A 15,847-nucleotide genomic window follows, 5' to 3' on the forward strand; every position below is an offset into this window, starting at 1 on the left:
CACATACATGAAATTATAAAAGCCTGCTCTAACCCTTGAATTTTACTTCTACCTGTGGCTTACCGTAGAGTGGCAGTAAATAGAGAGGATTGAGCTCTACTTTACCTAATGGAATTGAAAGAGATTGAAACTTTTAATTATCTGCTGCTTATTGTATTATATGAGAGGTGAGGTGAGTGGGGAAGAGTGTTTACTGACCACATATTTTATGTAAGACAGTATGATGAATTAAGGGTCTCTTTCTCTCTAATTTGATTTTAAATATATATGTTGAATCCTGAAGGAGTCCTGGCTTTTTCCTTAAAGCCATATTTGATAGACAAAACTTAAAGTTTAGCATGTAAAACTAATTTAAAAAGCAGTATAAATCTTTACTACAGTCTTTAGCTGAAAAATGTCCAGGAATGGTTATATTTATAAAAATTCTTGAAACTGAAATTTCATCCAGTTTTCTCCATTATCTCTTACTAGCATGATACTTGTTCACAAATCTCTCTTCTCCCAGGAACTGCATCTCCTTCACTCCTTCCTTACTGCTTGAGTCAATTGTTAAGCATATTTTAGCCTCCCAGGCTATTTCAGTTTTCCTGTTCTCCATTACCTGTATTCAGCACTAAGGGTAAAGGTGGCAAGCAGGATCCATGCTCAGATATGGTTTGGGTAGGGAGATAATATTGCAAACACAGGCACTATTTGGTTTTTATTGTTTTTTTTATATCCTTATAACAAATACACAGTAAGTGACCAGTGCTTTGCAAACCCTGTTTTTCATCTCTCTGGGGAAGAGTGACCTCTGGTGGCTAAAACAAAAAGCCCCAGGTTCAAGAAACCTAAACTTTAATTTATCTCATCTGTGCTCAAATTGTGTGCATATGTTCATGTTTTGTCACATTTTGTAATGTTCTATGCACTTATTCCAAATAAATCAGTATCTTTTACCACTATGTTTAAATCCTGATCTTTTGTTACTCTTGAGCTGTGCCCTCTGGATTCATAATTGGCCTTAATTTGAGATCTAAAATAATTTCTTAATAAAATATATTAATTGTAATTATTAACTTAACTATATATAAAATTATATATGTAATTATTAATAAATTGATTAACAATAATTACAGTATAATATATAACAGTTATAACTTAATATTGATTTAATTACATTTTCTTAACAAGACTATCTCCTTGGTACTCTTAAGTTATTAAAACTTAAAAACTTTTCCATTAGTTTACATTTGGATTATCCTTATTAGTGATTGTTCTAATTAGAAAAATGGTGCTCACTTTGGCAGCACACCTACAAATTAGAAAAACAGTTTTACCTACTGGTTAAAGAAGCTGTCAGTCTCAAACTATGCTGTCTGATTTATACTCCAGGCTACCATTTATCTTTGAATCAGTCCTACAACCAATATTTAATTGGGTTGCTTCCTCAGAGATATTTGTCCTTACCTTGTTTAGTCTGTCACTAAATGGCAACCAAATTGTCAATTTTGTTTTCATATCAGTCTTCACTAGTTTGGTCATTTGTGTCTCACTTTGTTTGGAAACGATGTAGGGCAACTTACAAAGTGGCATACTATAAAAATGGTCAAAATAAATTTTAAAATAAAAATGAAACAAAAAGATAAAAGTATCTTGGGCTCAGTTTATAAATTTTTTCAAAAGTGATTTTAGTCCATTTATTATCTAACATGTAGTTGATAATCAGTTATGCTGATTAATATGGTTAGACTTAATAATAAAATAATTCTTAGTAAATTTTCCTCATGATCTAAAGGATACTTTATTGAGGAGAAAAGAAAGAAAACTATTTCTGTAGCAGTTTAAAAATCTACATTCTCATGCTTTATAATCCTGGGTAGGAAGAGTGTAAGAAGCAGAAATGAATCTATTCCACAGAATTGTACTTGTTTTCAAAGTACTTTCTGTGAGGTTCAGTAGAATGAATTTTTAAAAACGCAATCTATATAAGATGGATTCTGTTCTTTTGTAATCCAGTATTGAGTTTTTGTCTGTCATACACAGAATTATTTTTATGACCTGTGATGCTCTGCAGAACTATTACTAATGTCATAGACATTTTTGCAGAGGTGTTTGGTATGAAACAAAAATTTCTGTGTTACTCTAAATGTAGTAGAAAAGTGTATTATTCTAATAAATAATATTTAACTTATTTTGTAAACCAAGCAGGTATCTTTGAACTTCTCTTTTTTCCCAAATTAGATTTTAATTAATAAGCAGCCCCAGGTTAATGTCTGCAGCAAAGAATTCAAAAAGGATATTTTTCACACATACTGTTCAGACAAGTACTAAGTTTTCACTGTTAATTGTGTATCACAAAATATATACAAACTATGGCACAAAGAAAGCAATACTATCAAAGCCAAACTCTGCTTAATTATTACATTTCTTAGACCATTAACCACTATTCTATTGATAATCTAAGACATCTTAATTTCATAAATATATACTATTCTGGTGTATTATTTCCTATAGGAACATAGTATTTCAGTGTCCTGTAGTAATAAAACAACATAGATATTCTATAGTTGGTTATGTACTAATTCCTCAGTATTCACAAATATGTTTTTGCAAAATATCAGTACTGAGGAAACGATTGTGTAAAATACAGATATTCTCTATAATAATAAGGATTTTTGAACTATTGGCAGTAAAAATGGCAAATAGTTGATTGAGATATTTTTAAACAGAGGGCTGGAAAGTGAATGTCTGCTTCTGATGGTGGCTTAAGTGGAATCTGAATGATTACAGTGGGGGTGGGAGAGCTTGAGAGAAGATGGTTTAATAGGGATTTCAATATCAACTATACATGTAAACCACAGCTATTCCTATCATTATTGAAAATATTTCTTATTCAGAGAAATTCAAGAAGTCTGAAAAGATGCCTCAGTGATTTGATATGACCTATATGTTTTATTTATAAATGCATTCCAAATAAATTTACCAAAGTATCTTGCTTCTCATCATCACATGCTAGTTTAATGAAATCTATGTTTCTTTATGTGTAATTTAAATTTATGTGCATGATAGCAGCAGCCTGCAGCATAAGAAGGAAACTTCCCATATCCCAGGAAAGCTAGTACTAACATGGTCTTGGGAAGTTTGGAAATTTTATGTCTGGAAAACTTCTGGTTTTAGGAATTTTTCCATTGAGCACGCTTCACTTGAAAAGATCTTTCCTTTTACGATAGTCTGCAATGTTTATTGACCCAACTCATCTATTTTAGTGATGATCTATTCATTTATTTTCATATGTAAAACTTTTAAATGTCTTTTTTGGAAAAGTTGTGGAAATATGTATGTTGCTGCTTCATTTTTCCTAAAAGGAAGTAGGAGAAATTTGAGTCATTAATATAAAAACAATTCTATGTATGTTGTTAGATTCACAGCAGGTTTCTCAAAATCATCTAGGTAAGGAGCTTTGGAATGTTTATTCAAAACAACTTCTAGCCCTGTTTTATGTAATGAAGTATATCCCAAAGTCAAGTCCTAGGCCTCATGGGAAACTTTCATGGCTTAATCAAAGGTTCCTTTGGGACACGTGAATTTTTAGAAGGGAGAACAATAACAAAAAAGGATTTGGAAATTGCTACGTTAGTGTACAGCAAAGAATTTTGAAGAAAATATTTCCTGGCAATTTTTGTACCTTATTTACCTGTTCATTATAACGTAAGGTATTTTTAATCCATAAAACCTCCAAATCGGGATCCCTGGGTGGCGCAGCAGTTTGGCGCCTGCCTTTGGCCCAGGGCACGATCCTGGAGACCCGGGATCGAGTCCCACGTCGGGCTCCCGGTGCATGGAGCCTGCTTCTCCCTCTGCCTGTGTCTCTGCCTCTCTCTCGTCTCTGTGACTATCATAAATAAATAAAAATTAAAAAAATATATTTTAAAACCTCCAAATCTATTAAAAGTCAAAGGTGTTAGGGAGGAGGGCGGGGAGTGGGGGTGAATGGGTGACGGGCACTGAGGGGGGCACTTGACCGGATGAGCACTGGGTGTTATTCTGTATGTTGACAAATTGAACACCAATAAAAAATAAATTTATTATTAAAAAAAAGTCAAAGGTGTTAGATAGATTTCATTCACATATGAAATGCCCAGTTGTCTTTACCCTTCTGTAATTATTTAAAATAGGATTAGTAATGAGAATATCAGCTGAGAAATTCTGTTGATATTTGAAATGCCTGGGGTGCCAACATAATTAAACAGCATATGTACACACTTTGGCCCCATTCCAAAACCAGCGATTACGTGTCTAACATTAATCCCATGCTTCTACAAAAGCTGTTAGAGTAAACATCTGGGATCTTTTACTACCTAAACTAAAATATTACATAATCAGTTAAAGGAGCTTCTTACCCACAGATGTACTACAGAGAGCTGTTTATGTGTGTGATTTACTTTAAAGCACACATGGGTTAGGAACTAAACACATATATCACATACTTCTGCCATCCTTGAAATGTGACTCTTCCTTGAAGACAAAAATAAGGACAGCGACGTGCTTGCTTTTGCAGCACATATACTAAAGGGAAAAAAAAGTAAGGACAGTGTAAATGTTGCTAGAGAGTTCAGTTTGACCCCAGATACCCTATAATAAGACTTTGAGTCAGTTGGAGATCAAACTCTTACTGAAGTTCTATGGCTCAGCTCTCAAGCCGTTGTAGAATTTGTTGGAGCTCCTTTGATCAAAAGAATTTAATGTCTGGTTGTGTAAATATTGAAGCTCTAAGTAAAACTTGTTACCCTTCAGGTCATAACAGAAACCTCAAATTGTTTATAGCATTCTTTTTTTTTTTTTTTGGCTTTTACAATAGAAAATGACAAGCATAGTGAACTTTTCCATATCTTTTTAAATCTTTCCTCTGTGTTCCTCCTTCATGCTAAGATACCGTCTCACTCTTTCATCCTAAAGCACATTAACATTTTCAAGAGTAAAATGATTTATCTGTAAAAATGACATTAATATAATTATCCAAGGTTCTGTTTTAGAGGGGAAACTAATAACATGAAGGGCTATTGATTTTTTTATGACAGACATAAGATGAAACTGAAGACAATAATCTTCATAGAAAGAGATAAACTTAAAGGGCTATGTTTTTTTTTTAAAGTGGATTTCTTCTTTCTTTTTTTTTTTTTTTTAAGATTTTATTTATTTATTCATGAGAGACAGAGAGAGAGAGAGGCAGAGACACAGGCAGAGGGAGAAGCAGGCTCCATACAGGGAGCCCGACGTGGGACTCGATCCGGAGTCTCCAGGATCACACCCTGGGCTGTAGGCAGTGCTAAGCCACTGCGCCAATGGGGCTACACTTTTTAAGTGTATTTCTTTGTGGACACAAAAACTGTTCCTTTGTATTTAATGTGCAGACTTGCCGGGTCCCTCTGGGAAAAGATTAAGAGCAAGGACTGGAGTCACACTCAGTTCAAATCCCTGCTCCATGTTGTACTATTTGTATTGTGTTATTAATTTATCTAATAAATTAACCTTTCAAAGCGTCTACATCCTTGTTTGTAAAATGGGGGTGATAATATTTTCTCAGTGGGTTATTTTGGGTTAGTATATGTGCCTGGCATAGAGGAAGCTCCCGGCATCTGCTGGTGTGTCTTTCCCACCACCATCGCATCAAGTAGAGGCCAGATGATGCCTAGAGGCAGGCCTGGTCAAGTGGGTAGGGAGGAGGGGGATATTCTAAGCAGAGCAAACAGTACCCAGTAGGGCAGAAAGATAGGGCTACCTCACAAGGGGAAGTGTAGTTGAGGACAGGCTGGAATGAGGTGGAAAATGGTAGGAACTTTATCCTAAAGTTAGTGAGGAATATTAATGGATGTAAGCAGGAGAGGCCCAGATATATACTACTTGTGAGTGGATAAATGAATGGGGAAATGAACTAAATGGCTATTGAATGGATTTGAGCTGAGGGAAGAAGCTAAAATGAAGAGGTTGTCGTGATATCTGCTGTTTAGACTGAGTTTGAGCCTTATGGTTAGAGGAATGAGGTTATGGATGGTTATGGATTTCTTCAAAAAAATTTTAAGTGTATGAATAAGTTCTAACCAAGGTGATATTATTCTTCGCCAGCTGTGAAGATAGGGACTATGTGTCATTAGACCATACAGCTTAATTACACAAGAGTAAAACTAGCTAGGCAGTAATGCCCACAGAATAGGGCTCAGTGCCTTGGTACAGCCTTACCTTTATTAACCTTACCTCCAGGAGTTCATAATTTTTATCAGTAGTATTGAACAATTGGGAAAATGCCATTAAACTTCTTAGGGAAATACTGGAGTAATTAATCTTCATAAGCCTCAAAAATAGAATACAGTTCATAGCAACTAACCAAAGTGTTGTAACAAGAAGAAAATATCCAGAAAGGTAAAAGCAATCTGCAAGAAACCAATTGGAAGAACTCTACAGCCTGTGAATCTGCAAATAGGTACTTTTTTTGTTGGATGGGCTTTAACACAATTAAGATTTAATATCACAGATTTTAAGAGATTACATGGAAAAGACATAATTTGGACCTTATCCCATCCTTGTTGGATTTTTCTCCCTCTTCAGCCCTGCATTTTAGTAAGGAAGTAGGAAGCAGGAATTTTAGTGTTCCCTAACTTGAAATATAGACTATAAATATAGGAGGACAAGGACTGGGAATTACTTAGTCTGCCAGAAAAAAAAAAAAATGCTTTTCTCTAAGAACCTTATTTGATCATTTCCACTTTAAGAGTTTTAATTTCAAAAGTAGTAAGAGTGATAAAATCCTGGAATAGGGCATGGGAGTATTTCATCCTACCCCTGTGGACTCAGGGATCTTGACAAATCTTCTCTCATCCCCCTATCCCAACCACTGCTGTGATTATCCCTGTTGCCCACCGTGTTCACAGAAATGTGTGTCCTGTCCCTCTGGTACTGGGACTAAAACAAAAGAAGGATCCCTGACCTAGAGGATCTATAGATCCCTTCCAGGGCTATGGGTCTGTATCCTTTCAAATGCATGCAACTGCTACTAAAGAAGTATGATGGGAAAGTAGATAGGAGACTGCCCTAAAACAAAAAGGAGAGAAGCAGTTGAGCCTGGTGATAGAGCATCTATATTTCAGTGAGTTACCAACATCGCTCAGGAGTACAGCAAACTAAACAGACTAGTTATGAGATACAGAATTCAGTGTAGCCTCGCTCTGTTTTCCTCAGAGTTTGTTAAATTACCTCCTTTTAATAGGCAGCAGAGAGAAATAGGAAGGAAACAAAGACAGGAAGATATCTCAGCCTTTCAAATTAAACAGTATCAGTGATAAAATACTCTTCCTCTCCTCAGTGTATCACTGCCACCACTACCAATGCCCTCTCCTTACCTTCTTTGCTGTGCTCTTACAAAAGTGAACTCTTTACAGATAAATTCAAAATTCCATGTTATTTTCTATAGTTTTTGTATTTTGTACTTATTGGAGGTAGAAATAGGGTAGAGATGAACATATTTTTACTACCAGTATCCCATTTTATTCTATCTCTTGTCAAAATTCCATCCCGTTTTTAAAAATTTTATGACCAAATTGTATTTGATTCATAGTTTTTTGTTTTTTTAGACGTTTAGGACTGAAAGTTTTATTAGACATTTAACACTTTTAGTTTATTCAGATTAGCACTTGAAATACAAACTTTAGCACAATAAATTTAGGTAACCATTTATCAAAAGCAAATATATTTTATAGCATGGACAGCCTTTTTATGGATGATAGACTGCCCTTCTATATAGGGCAGCAGGGCAGGGGGATGCGCACCCACGTTTGTACACACACAAAGAGATACATGAATGGGATACAGGGAAAAGAGCTTCAGAGGAGTGGCAGTGTCCTGAAACCAAGAGCTGTCCCTAAAGGTCACCATGACATGCTTGTTTCCCAAGAGTCAGACTCTAAAGGAAACTAATTCCAGCCAGGTTCAGTGTGGAACAATTTAAAGTTTTTTTTGGGGGGGGGGCACCTGGGTGGCTCAGCACTTGAGCATCTGCCTTTGGTTCAGGTCATGATCTCAGGATCCTGGGATCGAGTCCCATGTCAGGCTCCCTGCATGGAGCCTGCTCCTCCCTCTGCCTGTGTCTCTGCCTCTCTGTGTCTCTCATGAATAAATAAATAAAATCTTTAAAAAAAGATAAAAAGAGAGGCAAGTAGATTCATAATTAAACTCCATTCTGGGACTGAGCTGGAGTGACTGTCACTTGTATATATTTAAGATCTCACCTCCTTTTTAGTGTATTGTCTTTCTACCTTGTATGCACCTCTATCAGCTATCATATCGAGTTGTGATTGTCTGTAAACCTCTGGATTTGGCACACAGATTGAACGTGGTATATATGCTTTGGGTGAATTAATGCCACTAGTTCTCTTTATAATGTTTTCTCTGCTGTTCTATACCTTTTTCTTAGAGAAGGTTTGTTTCAAGATGAAAGTCTCAAAGGAGAACATCCTCAACTGCTTTGGAAATGAACTGACTAGAAGTTAAAAAAAAAATGCAGTAAAGACCACAAAGATAAATAAGCTGAAATATGTGATTTTGATAGTTTTCTGAAAGTATGTGTCTCCTTCTTAATCAATTATGAGCACCCCAGATCCTGCATACTTACTTATTTGTTCTTATAATTTGTGCTTAGAACCCCAACTTCTGAGGCATGTTGGAAAGCTCAAAAATATAGAACTAGATATATGGCTTTTAAGTGTATCTTCAGTGACTCCCTTCCTCATTGTTACCCAGGGCACAGTAGAAAAAAAATTAATTGCATAATCTACTCTTTAACTCTCAAGATTGATTTGAGAAATTAATTCAAAATGCTTTATTCTTTAAAAATCCTTGTTTAGGGACACCTGTCTGGCTCAACAGTTGAGCATCTGTCTTTGGCTCATGGTCCCGGGATCGAGTCCCAAATCGGGCTCCCTGCATGGAGTCTGTTTCTCCCTCTGCCTCTGTCTCTGCCTCTCTCTGTGTCTCTCATGAGTAAACAAATAAAATCTTTTAAAAATAATAATAATAAATAATAAAATCTTTGTTTAAAAAACCCCCACCATTTTAAAAGGGAACATATTTAATTTGCTTCATTTCCAACCAGATATAATTAGTGCTTAGTGAAGCCTCAGCTCCCAGGGCACAAAACTAGGACATTGCTTTGTCTCTTGTTGGTTTTATTTAATTTGACTTTAGTGTCTTCACAATGAATTTATTGGCCTGATAAATTACTCCTTTGTTTTCAGAGACAAATCCTTCCTGTCACTCAGGTCTGTGTCAATCCTTTCTACTTAGAGCTTTGTAGAACAGTCACAGATGTTTATTCTTCCTACATAATTGTAGGATTTTTTCTTAATTTCCTAGAAAATGTTTATATTCTTCAGGTTTGTTTTTGAGGCTTTTTTTTTTTTTAACTATTCTAATGACACCATGTAAAGCATTAGAATCACAACTAGAAGGGATATCATGGGTGTTCCTCATGATTGAGCAGGGAACTGATCCAAAGCTGTGAGTTTCTATGAAGCTCCTCCTCATGAAATTTAAAGTACTGATCAGGGTCAGGCTTAGAAGGTGAGTTTTTGTTTGTTTGTTTGTTTGTTTGTTTGTTTTGTTTTTTCCCAGAAGGTGAGTTCTTAAGGTGACTTCCATGGCATCTCCAAAAGAATCCCCGGAAGAATTAGTTTTGCTCACTAGATAAGGCATTCTCCATTCCTTGGATTTACTTATTAGACAGGTGGAAGGTGGCCTCTTTATCTGCTGCTTATAGTTCCCTTGTAGTAAATCCAGAAGGCTGATGGGGGTCTGAGTGGGTGGAGTCCTAATTTCAGTCTAGACTCCTGTTGAGGCTGGATGTTGGAGGACTGAGGATTAGAGACCCTAGTTCTTTACTTAACTCTTTTACCTTAACTTTTGAACCAATCTGTTAGCCTTAGCTGTTTGGTGTTTTTTTTGGGGGGGGGGGCAGTATTACAAAATGATGATCAAGTGGTAACTGCTTGCTTAACTTTATAAATTACCTAACACTCATCAACGCATCATGTATTTAAAATTAAATCATCATTTCATTTTCTTGACTTTGATCATCCTCTCCCAAAATTTAAGTATTAGATTCATTTAAACAGTTGCTTTTTTTGTTTTGATTTTGGTAATATTCTTGATGTTTTGGGGGGCTTTTAGTTGTTATTGAATCAAACTTTAAATATATTAGTGTTCTTGATTTTTAAAAAAGGAAATTAGGTCATTGTTTATCTCCTTAATGTAGGATTTCTGGCTCAGTAGCTAAGCACAAGTAATTGGTTCCTTCGATTTGAATTTTAAAAATTAACAACTTCATTCTCTTAGTCATTCTACCACTTCTAGGTAAATTTTGAGCAGTGGAAGTACTTTCAAAAAGTTAAAGTTATGCTTCTACTAGTGTTTCAATGAACTGACTATAGATAGATAGCTCTTGACTATAAAAACTTGTATCCCATGCTACTGTGCATGAACCTTCTAAGTGCCCCTCTTCATTCCCTTCTGACCCCCTTACCCCATTCCCCATCCCCGCCCCCGACCTCCTCAGCTTTTAGCTATTAAGTCTGCTAGCTTTTAAATAGCAAATTTGTTAGGCCTTGAACACTTGATTCCCATTTTATTAGTAAGGTAACTGCTGACTCTTTATTTGGACTGAGACTTTTTATTGTTTTCTGAGCACTGAATATATTTATGTAGGACAAACATAATTTTAATATATTAATATTTGTATATATACATTTAATTCTCTGTGATTTTTTCATAGTTTAAAATTTAACAATTTATTTAATCTATCTTTTCCCTCAAATATGTTGCTATCCATCACATTAAAACACAAGCCGTGAGGTTTTTTAGATTCCTTACATTAGTTTTAATATATATAGCTTTTAGAGCATTTCATTGTTTAGTTTGTTCCTCAGAGGTCTATACTCTTTTACTTCTCTGGGAGCTTAGTTGGATTAATACCATTATGGATTTGTGGAAATTTAGGCAATCAGAAATGCATCAATCTCCTGGCTTTGGCAATGGATAGTTGTATAACTTTTGAACAGTTACTACTAATATAATGAGCACTCACTTTGTTGACAAGATTAGCAATTATAAAGGAAAGGAACTCGGATGTCTAGTTTAAATTATAGTTAAGCAGAGAGAAGTGTGTGTATGTGTCTGTGTCTAAATATGTATGCATACACAAATACATATGTTAAAATACTAAATTGCATGTCTAGATCAGTATTACAATGGAAGTGCAGGACAGCCTGATATAAATTTGTAAAGTAATGCTGAGCACCCAGGTGGCTCAGTCAGTTAAATGTCTGCCTTCTGCCCAGGTCATGATCTCAGGGTCCTTGTATTGAGCCCTGTGTCTGGCTCCCTGTTCAGTAGGGAGTCTGCTTCTCTGTCTCCTCTGACTTGTGCATATGTGCTCTCTCTCTCTCTGAAGTAAATAAGATCTTAAAAAATAATAATGCCAAAGAGATACTATTTAGGGGACACCTGGGTGGCTCAGCGGTTGAGCGTCTGCCTTCTGCTCATGGCGTGACCCCAGAGTCCTGGAATCGAGTCCCATATCGGGCTCCTTGCATGGAGCCTGCTTCTCCTGCCTCTCTCTGCTTCTCTGTGTGTCTCTCATGAATAAGTAAATAAAATCTTAAAAAAAAAAAAAAGACATACTTTTTAAGGATATAGTATATACTTGAGTGAGTTTTACAGCTTTATGTCACCTGATACTGTGATGTATTGGACTTGCCTTCTCAGCTTCAGATGCAGATTTCTAATTTTGCTGAATAGCTCTACAAAAATATTGCTCTTACAAATTCAAACTATCTAGACTTTATAACTTTTCGTTTATGATTCAGAATCATTGAGAATATGAATTGCTAGTTATTGTAAATGTTTTGGAACTCTTAGGGTCTAGTTTTAGATTTTATTTATTTATTCATGACAGACAGAGACAGAGACACAGGCAGAGGGAGAAGCAGGCTCCATGCAGGGAGCCTGATGTGGGACTCGATCCCGGGTCTCCAGGATCACACCCCAGGCCGAAGGAGGCCCTAAACCGCCGGGCCACTGGGGCTGCCCAGGATCTAGTTTTAAAAATAAAATGAGGTACATGTTTATTTTTCTGAATATAGTTACAAATCAAAAAACGTTAGTTTATCTTTTCCCCACCTAAATGAGCTAGCTAAACATAGCAATTTAAGAACTTGTTTACAGAGAAAACAACATATCTGAAGGAACAGTTTGGAAAAGAGCATATATTGTGTTCACTCTCTCTCTGTATTCCCAAGCTTTGAAGTGGAAAAGAATATTAAGCACAGGTCTATCTATGGGTTTGTTTGTCTTCATAATCTTAGATAAGTTATTTAGATAGGTAATGTATAAACCAGAATCTGAAAATGGCTTCAGAAGTCTGTGCTGTTTATTTTATCAATTCCTTTGTTATGATTTCATTAAATTCCTTACATTCTTTTTTATTAAAACCCTCTGAGTGTTGTAGGGTGGAGCATGTCTTTCTTTTTAACTGGTGACATTTGGCCTATTTTGATTAATTTGTTTTAGGGAGGGAAGAGCTTTGCTTAAAATGATAAGGTGGTAAGAAAGAGCCAGCTATGTCAGCAGATTTTTATACTGCACTGATTTTTTTCCATTTCTAAACATTAAACATTATTTTTCCAGTTATTTTTCTATCTACCTTTCATAAGTATGATTACTTGCACATTTCCTTGCACTGAGCATTGAAAAATGAATATCCATAAAATTATTTCAATCAGATATTTTATTTAAGATCACATGGAAGCTACAAATTGTAGATGAAGACAATAGTATTACTTTTGTACATATTGTCTTGGAATATACAATATTTAAGAATTTTATAATGCAGTGTAATACAGTAGCATCATAAATGGTAAGATTTGCCATTTATTCCAAGAGTTTAAATCAGGGTTTTACTGGGCTTAAATACCTCAATGTTGGGGATCCCTGGGTGGCTCAGCGGTTTAGCCCCTGCCTTTGGCCCAGAGTGTGATCCTGGAGTCCCGGGATCGAGTCCAGCGTCGGGCTCCCTGCATGTTTCTTTACAGTTTTCTTAACTGTGAAGCATGTACTCTATTTCATTCCCATCCCCTAGAAAGCCCCTTTCTATCTAAATTGTGATATATTATTTTGCTGCTACTTTGCTCCCACTTTGCAGCTGGTTGAGGCAAGGGGTAGGTTTTGGTGAGCACTGGAGTAATCCTTAGCCTATTTTTTGACCCATTTCATTCAATCAGGTGATAATTCTATAGGCGACTTTGCCAAGATAAACTGCTGGATTAGCAGTGCTTGAGCATTTCTTTTTACTTGGAAAATGTAGGGTTTGCTGAAATATAAACAGATTGGAAATCACATATATTAATGAAATGTAAATAAATGTATTTAAACATAATAAAAGGTAAGGGTCTCCCCCCCCTTAAGCAAGCAATTTAATTTGTAAAGTGTATTGGGATATTTAAGTTAATTGCTTTAATTGCTGTAGTTGATCCATTTATATTTATTCATGTGCTCTAGGTTAGGTGCAAAGCTTTTCTCATTCAGTCTGTCTACTGGCTGACAAGTTACAGCCATCTTCACCTGGCACTGCTAGTTTCAGTAAAGGGCAGGGACTCGACCTAAGCTCAGTTCTTTAAATAGAGTATTGTCAAGTAGTATACCATTTCAGTCAGCATCACTGGTAATATTTACAATAAATACCGTGCCTTTTGCCCCAAAATGTCACAGCACACATCTCAAACGTAGCATCTATCTTCTCCAATAATACTGAATGCCCACAAAATAGGGCAACACTTCCTACATTATTTGAAGTCTAAAATTTCGCCCAACTAAATGAAGAGAAGAGCATAGTATCTCTTAAAAGAGAGTGGCATCTAAAGATAATGTGAGGAATAAAGTGTGGTAATTTGGAACAATAGTATTATGTGTTACATTACACTGAATAATTAACTTCTCTATTAAAATTTTGCTACAATGGAAAATACAAGTTACTTGAAAATATCACCAAAAGATACACCTATTTTTGCATATTATGTGGGGATTTAATTTAATTGACTTAGGTTTTCTTTGGGAAATAAATACATTTGGCAAAATTCTTCTTGACTATGGGAAAACTACTTTTTCACATTGTTCATACTTTTAAATTTTTCTTTGAATTGAAGTAGTTTCACTTTAACAAAGTTTCTTAGGGATTGTGCATGTCTAATTTTACCAAATATAATTTCTAGCTTCCATACTCTTTTAAAGTATTTGTAGTACTTTACTAACTGAATAAATATAGTAATAAAATTCTAGGAAATATTTGAACTGTTCCACTTTATATACTATATTAATTAAATCTTAAAATTGAAGTTAGTACGAGTTTTATAGTCTGGCAACTACTTTGACCCAGGAGTCAGGCACTCAGATTTTCTTTCTTTATTTTTATTTTCTATATTTATTTCAGTAGCATTTCCTCCCCAAATTCTTTAATTTTGGCTTTCAAATGTTTACATACTAATTTAGCTTTTCCTATACCTTCAAAGGAACATGTTTTGACATATAAAGTTTGGCTATTTAAAGTTAACCATTGTAAGGACGCCTGGGTGTCTCATTCGGTTAAGCATCTGCCTTTGGCTCAGGTCATGATCCCAGGGTTCTGGGATCGAGCCCAGCATTGTATCAGGACCCCTGTTCAATGGGAGTCTGCTTTCCCCTCTACTCCCTGCTTAGGCTATCTTGATTATTCACTCATCTGTCTCTTTCAAATAAATAATTTTTTAAAAATGAAATAATAAAGTTACCATTGTAATCATAAGTCAAAACATTGTTTTGTTGAAAAGTTTACACTTATTTCATTTTAACTATGAAAATGAACTTCTTTATCAGAATCAATGGGCTTGGAATTTATGAAAATATGAATGAGAAGTCTGTAGTGATCTTGGCTTCATGACTAAAAAATAATTATTTTTATCCCTTATTAAGTAGAACACTGGATTTCATCACAGAATGTCATAAACACTAAATTCAGGAAATAGAGTCATTATACCTGAATGGTGAACATAAGGTCATAGCATAATTTTCTATCATTCAAATGGATGACAATCACTAAGGAAGAGCCCATATCTATTCAGATGTGGAGAAGAAAAATAATTCTACCCTGCAGATAGTTTGTTGTAGTGGAAAGAACATAGACTTTGGGGGTCTGATAACATTTGGATTTAGACCCAAAATCTATTCCTGCTCCTGAGACAAGGGAGATGTGGGAGGAGCAGTTTCCAGAAAGAATCTCAGGAGTCATGTAGTCCTTACTAAGTCTGATTTGATTATTGAACATCAGCTCTTGCTTCTTCTCAGCTCTGTGGTAATAATTAGGCTAAATATATCATTCAACTTAGTAGTATTGGAATTTCTCCATCACATGGTCACATCTACTTCTCTCCTGAGCCAGAACTGGTGATTACAAGGTCCTGGCAAACTTTACCAATAACTTTATTTCATAAATATAAATAACTTTTTGATAGTTATGAGCATTATCAGATTTGGATCTGCCACTTGCTGGCTGAGTGACTCTGGACAAGTCATTAATTTCTCTATACCTCCATTTCCTCAATGACTCTGGACAAGTCATTAATTTCTCTATACCTCCATTCCTCATTATTTCCTCAAAATAATTCATGTCACATAGCAATATAGATGAGTATTGAATAGATTAAATATAATAGTTAACTTTCCATCTATCACAGAGTTAAGAGCTCAGTATATGTTAGCTATTTATTCTTGTTGTTATGTAAGTAACAAAGAT

At 35.4% G+C, this 15,847-nt stretch overlaps 1 protein-coding gene across 4 annotated transcripts in view; it reads left to right on the plus strand.

The window, feature by feature from the left end:
- RASSF8 (Ras association domain family member 8) overlaps positions 1-15,847 on the plus strand; it is a 122,613-nt gene that overhangs the window by 77,464 nt on the left and 29,302 nt on the right. The gene's annotated exons all lie outside the window — the stretch shown is intronic.

The sequence above is a fragment of the Canis lupus genome, chromosome 27, assembly GCF_011100685.1.
Source record: "Canis lupus familiaris isolate Mischka breed German Shepherd chromosome 27, alternate assembly UU_Cfam_GSD_1.0, whole genome shotgun sequence".
NCBI lineage: Eukaryota > Metazoa > Chordata > Mammalia > Carnivora > Canidae > Canis > Canis lupus.